The 11,363-nt window shown below is 38.0% G+C and overlaps 1 long non-coding RNA gene across 5 annotated transcripts in view; it reads right to left on the bottom strand.

Annotated features, from left to right (window-relative positions):
* Nucleotides 1-11,363, bottom strand: part of LOC108447882 — an 85,520-nt gene that overhangs the window by 57,750 nt on the left and 16,407 nt on the right. For all 5 annotated transcript variants that reach the window (XR_001863583.1, XR_001863581.1, XR_001863582.1 and 2 more), the window contains exon 2: nt 9,884-10,007. This is a non-coding gene — a long non-coding RNA (uncharacterized LOC108447882). The remainder of the gene's footprint in view (nt 1-9,883; nt 10,008-11,363) is intronic.

Genomic DNA, 11,363 nt, shown 5'->3' with positions numbered 1-11,363 from the left:
CTGAGAATCGCTGAAGATGCTTTATTTTAAATTTCACAGCTGCTGGATTCTGAACAGAAAAAAATGGGTTCTTATTTCCTGGCTCTTCACAATAAATTATCTGTGGGCTGAATGGTGTGCAAAGGTCATCCAGCCAGTCAGTGGAAAAGCATCAATACAACACCCAGTAGTACCAATCTCTAACATCCTACCCTTGTCTGCCAAATGACCACGTTAGGAAATTCCAATCACTACTATTCAAGCATCTTCTTATGTACATTAAAGGCACTAAAGACAAACAAAACTCCAATAAACTGAGATTCCAAATCCCTGAAAGTCAGAAATGGTTTTTCTGTTGACTCCAAGTTTTTTAGCATAAGATCTTCAGACCTTAATAACAATACTGGAAAAAAATTATCTAGTTCTGCACTGGGAATATCATATAGCATTTGTTTTCAACGTTGTTTCGCTTGCAGCTCCCTAAAATTTACTCAATAGACTTGATTTTCTTAGCAAAGTTCTACAGACACCTTAAGAGTGGTTCTCACAGTCTCAGATAGGTATGGGTCATGAATTGGAAATATCTGCTAAGGGGAAGGAAATGACATTCATGTAAAAAAACCCCAAAACCTTACCAGTAACTAAATACAGTAAAGTTTTGATTTTTCTTTCTTATTTCATGCTAATTAACAATTTTTTTTAACTTTAAATTGCAATAAATTCCCTCAATTTCATTCCTCCTGCTCCATTCCATGGAATTTCTCCAAATAAATAATGAAGTTGAATAGTTATGCTTGCAGAAATCGCTATTACTCTATCAATGCCTGAGCCAACAAAATAATTTTCCATGCACTTGCATAAAAGAGAAGGAAATGAACAGCTTTCAAGAAATGTGTTATATTTCAATATGTCCTGGTGACATGAAGAAGTATATCTACAATTCTGAAAGGAGTAGAGATGGAAGAATGGGTAGAGAGAGAAATTTCTCCCAAATTCATGCTTCTTTGTAATGAATTCACCAATATTAGAACAAACAGTGCTGCCTTGCTCCAGAAACAATTCTTGGCTAATAAATTTTGCATCAAATCCTAAAACATCATTTTACTAATTTCTAAAATGCAAACCAATGTTAATGTTTCAGTATCTTTTACACTTAAATGTAATATTTCGCTTTATTATTTCCTTATTTGCATGTGCTCTTATTTTGATTGACTGTATTCTGTTTTATTTTGCAATTTTAACCAATTTTGGGATATATTCAAAGTGTTTTATTAAGTCTGATAGTTTCGTTAACACGACACGGCAGCATATTTAGTGGATTGTAGCAGGCTTCTGTCTACTTCTCAGCATCAAGCGACTGTAGAGACATTAATGTATGCCCAAATTAGACGAAAGCAGCAAGTGAGTTTAGACTGGTTTAACCTTCCCCAAAGTTTTAGAGGAGCTCATTAATGTTGCTCTGCACAGCATCCATAGTCTTATAATGAAGACATTACATGATGTTGTTTTGATACTTTCTTGCCAAACTCCCAACACCTTGCAAACAATTGACTTTTTATGCCCTGTTATTCTTACATAATTATCAGTTTTTTTCATCACAATTCTCAACTTTGACTCCTCCTGTAAAGTAAAGGCTCCTGAAGTCCTCCTTATATTTTGCAGGTTTATTAGAAAGAAGAAAGGGGGAAAACAGAAGGCCAGGCTGTCACTACCCTTATTCATATCTATGAATAATGCTTTGCTCCATAAATAATGCACTGAACTCACAGCATATGGTACAGGTGTTAGTTAGCCAGAGTTTAGCCTCATATGGATATAAACAATATATTCATGACTATTTGGGGATTGGGAGAAGACTTGCTTGTCATTTGAAGTTGAAAATAACAAAATTCAACCAAATTTTTATGAAAACTGTTTACAATGAAAAAATACACAGTTACATTAGTGCTTCAGTAGCTGAACTCCAGCCCCAGGACTCAGCTTGAGACAAAATCCCATCTCAGAATGTCTTAAATTTGGACAAATGCAAAACTTAACAGGTTCCTGGAGGCAACAACAGAGTGCTCCATTTACTGGAGGAAAATGTTACAGACAAACTTCATTGAAAACCTACCTCATTTTTTTGGCCAGCTTCTGCTTTCTTGTTAATGCATATCCATGTATAAATTCTGAAAGCCTAATGAAACTTTTAAAGAGAAAACCAAAGAGAAAACAAAACAAAACAAACAGGTCCAATTCCCTCTGTAGAGCATTTGCACAAACTATTGGATATCAGACTAGATACTTTAAAGTTAGAGAAGAGCAGGTGAATGGACACAGGCACTGACTTTCCACAGAAAGATGACAGTCATTTTGGAAATATAGAAAAATAGTAATTATTTTTCCTCTCCACCCCCAGCTTCTTTCTTCTTTTTAACCCTCAAGGAACTAACTTTTTTTAACCATGAACCCAAGTGCATTGGGGTAACTTAACATAAATAAATTAAGCAACAGCTGTTCTTTTTAGAGTTCCAGTTGTAAAAAATTCATTAATTAACTATTAAACATTTCATCATTAAATATACTTCCTGAATGTGTGCCTCCTAGAATGCAAAATGCTGGACATACTTTTTTGGCTTTCTACATTCAGGTGGCAGATCCAGAAGTGGAAAGCAGATGGAACATGGTAGATGGGTATTCTGCTGCTGCAAAGAAGTCTCTGGAGCTGTAAAAGGTAATGCAGTCCAGCTTTTGTAAACTACACTTCAGGCAAGATGAGTAATAGGAATAATCACAAAATCAGCAATATAAAGGAAAATATAACTTCCTGCAATATAATGAGAAAGACATTCAAAGATGAGACAAACTGGGAGGTTGATTTTGCAACATCTTGTGGTAATGAGCAGTGATCAAGATTACAAAGAAGAGATTCATGCCTGGAAGCTGGCCTGCTTCTTTCAAGTATAGCAGTTGATCTAATAAAAGATAGTATTGCCTCTAAAACCTTGCCTCTCTTAGATTTTTAATAAATTCTGATTAGAAAAAATAGTGCTATTTCATTTTTCATTGGAGATTTTAAAGAGCTTCACAAAGAGGTTTACAGGTATCACTGGGATTCTTGATGCATGAAGTACGATGGACTACATCCTCAGAGATACGTCTTGGCGCTTTGACACTTTACAGTCCACATCCTGACTTAGACCCTGATGTGCCATTAAATGGGGAAGTCAGGTGCCTCAGCACAGAACATCTGGAAGGCCGATCTGATTAAGCTGGTTGAGTGATGCTGCTGCATGGAGATGGAGGTGCCCTTCTCTTCTCCCCCTCCTTCCCAGCATGGGTGCTATTCTGAGCTGGGACTTCCACAATTCATCATTATGTACCATCTCCTGAAGATGGATATTTAAGCCATCCCTTACTCACAAAATACAGACAACATCCTCTCCAACCTTTTTGGAGCTCTTACTTGGAATATTAAATTCCAGCTTCAAGTGCTTTAAATATCTGAAAATGTTTGGCCCTCCTCTTCTATCTCTTGGTACAGTTCTTTCATTCTCCTCCTGCTCTCCCCCAGTCCAATGAACATTTAATCACTTCATAGAAATTTGAATAGCTTGAAACAAGGGAAGGACAGTCTTAACTCCCTGTCCCACCACCGTTTCTCAAAGCCTCGTCTGAGCCTGTTGTTTATGGTGCTTCCCCACAGAGGCAGAAAACACAAATTCATATCTACTTAGGCAGAGGTGGGATTTGAAGTGGGATCTCCCAACTGCTGGATGAATGCATCTAGACCAGACTGAGTGTGTCAACGCCGTAACATTGAATCTTGCATCCATTTCTAAGTTTGAAATCCTGACAGGTCTGAGGTACAAGACATGCTGAAGTGCTCAGCAGTCTCCAGGCTGGAGACACATTGGGCATGTCGATGAGCAGGATATAAGGAACATTAGGAACATCTTAATATTAGAAGCTTAGATTACACCTGATATCCAGAGACAAGTGTTCTGCCCATATGTGATTGAAAGACCTATATATTTTCTTATCTTGGAAACAAATACGTTCACATTTTAGGAATGTCCAAGCACCACCACCTTCCAAATCTAGAACGCAGAGCAGCAGACTATGAACAGAAGAGACATCTACGGTGCATTAATTCCAGGGTTTTAAATTAATAGCTGACCTGCTCAATAAGATCCTGGATACTATAGAAAGAGAGAGAAACCTGGTGATGGCATAAAGGTGTGCTAGGACAAGGAAAATGCAGACGAAGCTCTGCATACCTGGGGTCAAACTTTCCAAGCTGTCTCAGCTAAGTTCTTTTTCTATCATATGGCAGTTTCACATGTGCACATTACCTGTGCAGCTGACCACAGCTGGGTGTGACTTCATTTGAATCCATTCCCATTCAAACTGCAGGCACCAACCCTGTGAAGACCATGAATTCTACCCTAGACTTTGCACAAATCTCTCTATATGAGTAATTTTACATTCATACAAAAGGAGGCTTTTAATATCCTTTGCCAGACAGCTACCAAAATTTCATGGGTGTATGATAGCGACACATTTCATGACCCTTTAACTAACTATTGTGCCATTACTTCCCTTGGTGCTTTCTACATTTCCTGACCTCAGACTAAACTTAAATACCTCTCTTTGCATGATTTCAGACTGAGTATGACTTTTCTCTCATATCCATTTTCATTTAACTCTGATCTGTCCCTTTTTTGAAATTCTGAGCTGGCTTTCATAGAAATCTTATCTAAAATCAAAGCTCTGTTTCTCTGTAATACTTTAGGATAAGGCCTTATCTCATACCATTATTAAAAACGGAAAACTCTTTTATACACATATATTTTTGACCTCTGCTCTTCTCTATTTGGAACAAAACCTGCAGCAGAATGGCCAAGAACAGAAGCAGCATCATTCAGTTCCCAATTCTATACTTTAACCGCTAGATGATGCTTCCTGTGAGTATATAAAATTTCATTTAAATGCAAAATCTCATTATGTTTGCTTACACTAACGATGTGTTAATATTATTTTTTATCTCCTGCCTTTCCTCAGCCTCTCTTGTCCTCCAGGGCTTAGCAGATTTTCAAGGTCCATTACAACAGTGGAAGAAGGTTTATGTGACTACTTGTCACTCAGCCTGTACGTGAAAGGTTGCCATAAAACAGCTGGGGACATTTATTACACCACAGTCAGCACTGTTTGAACAAAGCACTCCATGACTCTGTGTGAACAAAACTTCTGACAATGCAGATATTTTAGGAAACAAGCAGAAACATTTTGAGAATATTACCACCAGCCAGGCACTTGTATTATCCAAGAATTCAGCACTTTCAGTATGTGATGAAATGTCCAAAAGTACTTTTTTGTGCAACCACATGTATAGAATGGGATGCATTCCACTTAAACAGAGGACACTATATTTGTATAAAATAGTGTAAAGACAGCCTCAATCCCAGCCCATCATTGTTACAGTAAATGAAAAACAACATGTGGTTCTGTAGATAAAGGTGCCAGGTACGTGGATAAAGAGTTACTGTTAGTGTATAGTGCTCTGCCAAGGAATTATGACTAACAAGAAATTAAAAAATAAGTAGAATTTAATAAAAGGCTCAATAAAAGTGGCACATACATATATATAGCACATCAATCTATTGCAAAAGCTTTTAATAGTAAAACTATGACTTATTTGTGACTCTGGCTTATTATGTAGGTCGTGAAGTTGTTTTATGAGTGCTGAAGAAAGATAGAAGAAACATTCTATGTTCTACAAAAGCTTGGGCTCTATTTAAAAATTTTGTCAACCAGAAATGGAGTATCTGAGGAAGAGTAATTGTAACAAGACTCATTATCTTCTGAAAAACCAAGGCATCACAGACAATGTATTTGTCCAGCAGTATGATCACGTTTGTGCTCTTTTGATCAGCAGTAACATTAGCCAGCTAAACTCCAAATTTGAACAGCACGTTAGTACCCAGCTTTTCACTAAGTTGGCAAACATTCTCAGTGAATGAAGTACTCACTGCACTGAGAGATGGTCAAAATTGAAATTTCTGTTCTGCAGGAAACTCTGGCCCTTCAAAAGTTGATTATGCTCTAAATCAGAAAGAATGTCTCTGCTTCAGAATTTCCCATTAAACAAACGGCTTGAAGAAAAGAGATTTAGGAATCTAAACCAAAAGAATTTTGGTAATGACAAAATTTATTTTGATATTATTAATGGTTTTAGTTTGATATGGTAAGAAGCTTTGCATCAATTGTATCTAAATGCTGCCTAAACCATTTTAGATTATATCTGACATCATCATAGTAATATGGTTAACATTAATCTATGATGTAAAAGGACAAAATAAAGAACTGGAATTACTAAACCAGAAGATTTTTACGAAACTGAGATAATTATTTCTGACAGTTCTCCATGGGTATCTGCACTGTATCTGTTATAAAATCTTAACATATGAATACCCTTCATTCACTGGTAATAAACAGAACAATCCTCCCTTTTCTCGACCCAAAACAACTCAATTGAAAAATGCGATTAGGTCTGGCCTTTCTGAAGTGAGTGGGAGTTATGGCACTGACATCAATTAAGTCAGAACTTTTTTCACTGATTTCAGGACTACTTGTGTACTTGAAAACATGCAAACATAAATCCTGTATTGATCTGGAACCTTAACAACAAAACTTCAAAGGAAATGATCCCATCTAAATCCCAGCTGAGAGCATAGAGCAAGAGTCTTAAACACAGTGCACAGACTCTCAAAAAAGCAAAAGCATTGTCTAGCCAGATTCTGAGACCATTTTCCATTAATTTACATCATCTGGAACAACAGCAAAAATAGATTATTTCAAAATCAGTATGACCAGTCCACCAATTTTAAAGTGTCTCCAACCACAGGAAAAGAGTGACACTATTTTTATCATACACTTAGAAAAAAATCATTACTGTTACTGCATTATTAAAATCTGCATAGTTTTAAATAAGGTAGTGATTTCTGACGTGAAGGAGATACTGTTCTCAACAGTCAATATAATAAAACTAAACCATGTAGTAAGACAAACAAGAAGAGAATTCACCAAATGTGGGCAAATACGCCTCAGGCACCATCTATTATGTGCACATCTGCCCACAGAACAGATTGCTATCATCTAGTGTTATCAAAAGGCTCTATGTATTTCTCAGGAAACAAGCACAAACACTCTCAATAAATCATGGTGCTAAATATATGTTCCTCTGTCAGTAAGACATTGTCTTCCATCTTGGTTATGCCTGAGAGAAAATGTTTCTTTTTTTTTTTTTTGTGAGTTCAGATAAAAAAAGAGTAGATTCTCTTCCTCCCTCCTGCCTAATCCCTTGAGCATGTGCTTTACTGCAGACTTGAAAAGCCTTGTGGGGCCTTTTGTCATGGTACAGGCAGGGCCTCATTGCCAAGCCCATCTACACTGCCTGCCACTTTTCTGATGGTGCCTAGGAGACAAATTCCTTTGGATGTCCACTGGCCTGGATATAAGAAACATGAAGCTAAAGATTCTTACATCATTTTCAGCCAATATAGTCTAAGGGACATCCCCACTGCTGCAGCTGATGAAAGACTAACAACCATCTTCACCTACCTCCAAAACTATCAGCTGGTGCAAAGTAAAAAGTGTCTTAATTTCCAACAACACAGAAGCATATTTAAGAGAAAGTAGAAAACAATATTTCAAGCACGAATCATGCAACACAAATTATTGCAAAATGACATTGAAATTTTCAGAATGATCACTTAAAAGCCTCTTTGTTTTCTTTAAATGAATGTTTACCTTTGGTACATTAACTCAGTATTTTTGGTATCAGGAGGCGGAATGCATACTTTAATCTATACTTTGCAAGAGTATTAGCCAGAGCTTTACAACTGCTTTCATCCAAACAGATGACTGTATTTGACACTGCAGTATAACCTTGCTTAGTTTCCAAAATAAATTTGCAAAGGGAGTGGATTACTCTGAGGATAATTGATGTGATAGGGAGAGTTTTTTTAATCGCAATGTCATTATTTGAAAGTGACTAAATTAAATTTGTTATGTTAAGTAACCTGGGGCACCAAATGGAATTTGAACCCTACTTCCCAGGTACAGCAGTATAGTAGGAAACAAAACTGTGTCACAAAGCAGACTACCCAAAGAAAGTAGTTCTGCCAGCCAGAGTGACAGAACTGTGTTCTCACAGCAAATACACCACAGGGATGGAAAACGAGCAGTGATCTCCCAAGAACCAAGGTCTTTAGTACAAGTCCCAACCATTACTATGGAAAAACCTGCATGGATCCCACTGGATCTCTATTAGAACTACAGCAGCCAGAAACAAGACAAAGTAGAGATGGGGAGCAAGTGGGCATCCACTGAAATGCAAGGCTAAGCACCATCTCTCTGTGGTGACAGATGCGACGTACGCTTTAGACAATGCAATTCCACTGAGGTTCTCTAATCCCCATTTAGGTATTGTTGGATATTGTTAGTGAATTTTCCACATGTTTTAAATGTACAAGGAATGATTAAGCACCTTGCCCTATCAATGCAAATTTTTACCTATGTTTGTTAATTATGTCTATCGAGAGCAAAAGCACATAAGGTGTTTAACAGTGATGAGAATTAATGGCCTGGTAGAACGTGCAAAAGGTTCACTAGAAACTTGTGGCTAATGGCCAGAAGTCAACATTACCACACGCATAAAACTAGAGGAACTGCAAGGATTATTCCAGACTGATTAAGGTTCCGTAATCATTCAGCATCTGAGGGTTCCTTATGGTTTTTATTAAGCCAGAATGAGAAGCTTATACACATAATTCTGTACCACTTTTTCCTTTATGCTTAAAATAAGAAGTGTCTCCCTAAAGGTCTCCCCAGGTCTGAATCTTTCACCACATTTAATCACTTTTGGTGTCTTTCCTTCTTCTTTTCAGCAATTTTGCCTGAGCTCTCCTGGGACTGGTGTTACATTACAGATTCATCAATGATTTGCTGCTTACTCTACATTATCCCACAAGTGCTGAGGCAAACAGTTCTTTGCCAGGATCAAATGATGCTGTATATTCGCCTGCAGTTTAAAATCTTGTTAATGTTGACACTTCTGACGAAAGCTCCACATTGAAACTGGAATGTGTGAAACCTGCAGGCTTTGGTGACTGCCACATAAACAGGTACCCAGGGCACAAAGTTTTTTCTAGGTCCTCTATTTGCCTGCAGGGACATAATCAACTTGGGCAACATCTTTACCAGAAACAACGTGAAATAGAACAGCTAATACAGCCTGTCTGGAGGTGATGTTGCTGATGGATGACAGAGAGACTGCTTGCTATCCTATGTTGCTAAACCAGCGTGTCTGAGGATTTCGCTCTAAAGTCAATTAACTTTAATGGAAAGACTCCAAATTACTTCAATGATCTTTGGACCAAGCTCAATAAGAACTAATTAGGTCTCCATTCCAAAGGCTAGTTGTCAGATTTATTAAGGGATTTTTGTTTGTTTGTTTTTAATATTGGACAAGAGGGTTTTTAAAAATTATTTAGAGGAACTGACATAATTTGGAAAGTCATAAGTTGCAAATACAGGTGCCAGTATTAAAAAAATTAATTCCAGGTAAACAGACAAGTAAAAAAATTTTACATACTGTGCAAATGTGGTCCACTTCATGGGGAAAAAGGAAACACAAACAAGAGTTAGTGACACCTATAATTTAGTTCTATGGTATTTACTACACTCCATAGCCTTACCAAACCTTACCCATGTTCTACATGAGTACACCTAGGTTTACTGACTATACCTTCCAGTTCTGACAAGAAAATCTAGGACCAGGGCTGGACTTTTCAGAACTCATCTCACTCCCTCTGCTTTAAATTCTTGACACAGAAGAAGATTATATGTTTGAAAAACTTACCACAGGAGAGAACACACTTGAAGAAAGATGGTGATGAAGGTTCCTCATGTGGGAGTGATACCACAGCAAATGCCCGAGCAATCTTAGCACTTTCTACAATTTATTTATTCTGTCAGATCATCACCTGCAAATCAAATTAAGAAATGCTCAAAATCTGAAAGTCACAAATTAGACCGAAGTCATTTATGTCATGGTTTTCCTCCTACTTTTCCTTCCTTTCTTTTCCCGGAAACTGCAGGAAATACTTGAAGTTCAAAGTACAGTAAATATAATTGAATCGAATTGCATTTGTAGCATAAAAGACAGGAAAGAGAGATATAGTTCTTCACTATGAATTGGTCAGAAAACAAAATAATTTAACTTGAAATGTAGTGTTCAAAAAAAGACCTACATTCAGGCTTTGGATACTAGAGTCCAATTCTCTCTGGCACTAACAAAATGTCATGTCATTTTCTGGAAGAACAAGGTCTGCACTTTTGCTGCTGAGCTCTGAAAATCTAGTATAGGAGGAGAGGAGAGTCTGTCTTGGTGGTATAGTGGACGGGATGAGAGCAAAGTCATAGTTCACATCCTCACATGGTGCATACAGAGACTCAAAAACCTCTTCCAGTGGACAGGGACTGCCCTTCTTTCTCCCTGATAGGGACTAACCCCCTTGAAATATAAGAGAGTAAAGGAGGAGGGTTACTCCCCTCTCCTTCATCTCCTGTCCACCTTGTAGCCACCTAAGTGACAAGTTCTAATGAATTTTGGCACAGAGGTTTTCCACAGGCTGCCCCACCTGCCCCTTTGCCAGAGGCCTTGTCAGCTGAAACGTGTGCCTGCTCTGTAGCTGCTCCAAGGTCAGTCACTGTCTTAAAGCAGATGAGACACCAGGATACAATTATGATGCGCTGAAGGTTACCTGATGGAAGTCAGGGTGGGCACAGGAATATGCACACTCATCACTTGTTCTGTGTTTGGACACAAACCCTTGGCAACCAGTTTGGTCTGAAGTGTTGGGCTGAGGGCTGGGCTGCAGTCCACAGTCTCTTGCAGATATTTAGGTTGACTGTGCAGCTCCGGTGTTTAGAAGCAGTGACACTTGATTTGAGCTGAAGACAATGAAGACATGAGCAAACAGCCTTTCTGAAAATCAGTTTCTCAACAGTCACAGAATCATAGAACCACAGAATGGTTTGGCTTGGAAGGGACCTTAAAAATCATCACGTTCCAACCCCTCTGACACAGGCAGAGACATCTTCCACTGGACCAGGTCGCTCTAAGCCCCATCTAACCTGGCTTTGAACATTTCCAGGGATGGGGCATTCAAAATTTCTCTGGGAAAGGTCTTGCAATAGCACTGAGCAACAGTGACTCAGATTTCTAATTAACAGACAGACAATAAAAATATTCTGGATTAATACGAAGGAAAATTGGAAGAGCTTAGATGCAGCAAATCCCTGTGCCAACTCCAGCCTAAAGTCTCAATTACGATGTA

Source organism: Corvus brachyrhynchos, unplaced genomic scaffold (assembly GCF_000691975.1).
Source record: "Corvus brachyrhynchos isolate BGI_N302 unplaced genomic scaffold, ASM69197v1 scaffold7, whole genome shotgun sequence".
NCBI classification, from domain to species: domain Eukaryota; kingdom Metazoa; phylum Chordata; class Aves; order Passeriformes; family Corvidae; genus Corvus; species Corvus brachyrhynchos.
Note: the sequence above shows the minus strand (reverse complement) of the source record. Positions and strands in the feature narration are given on the sequence as shown.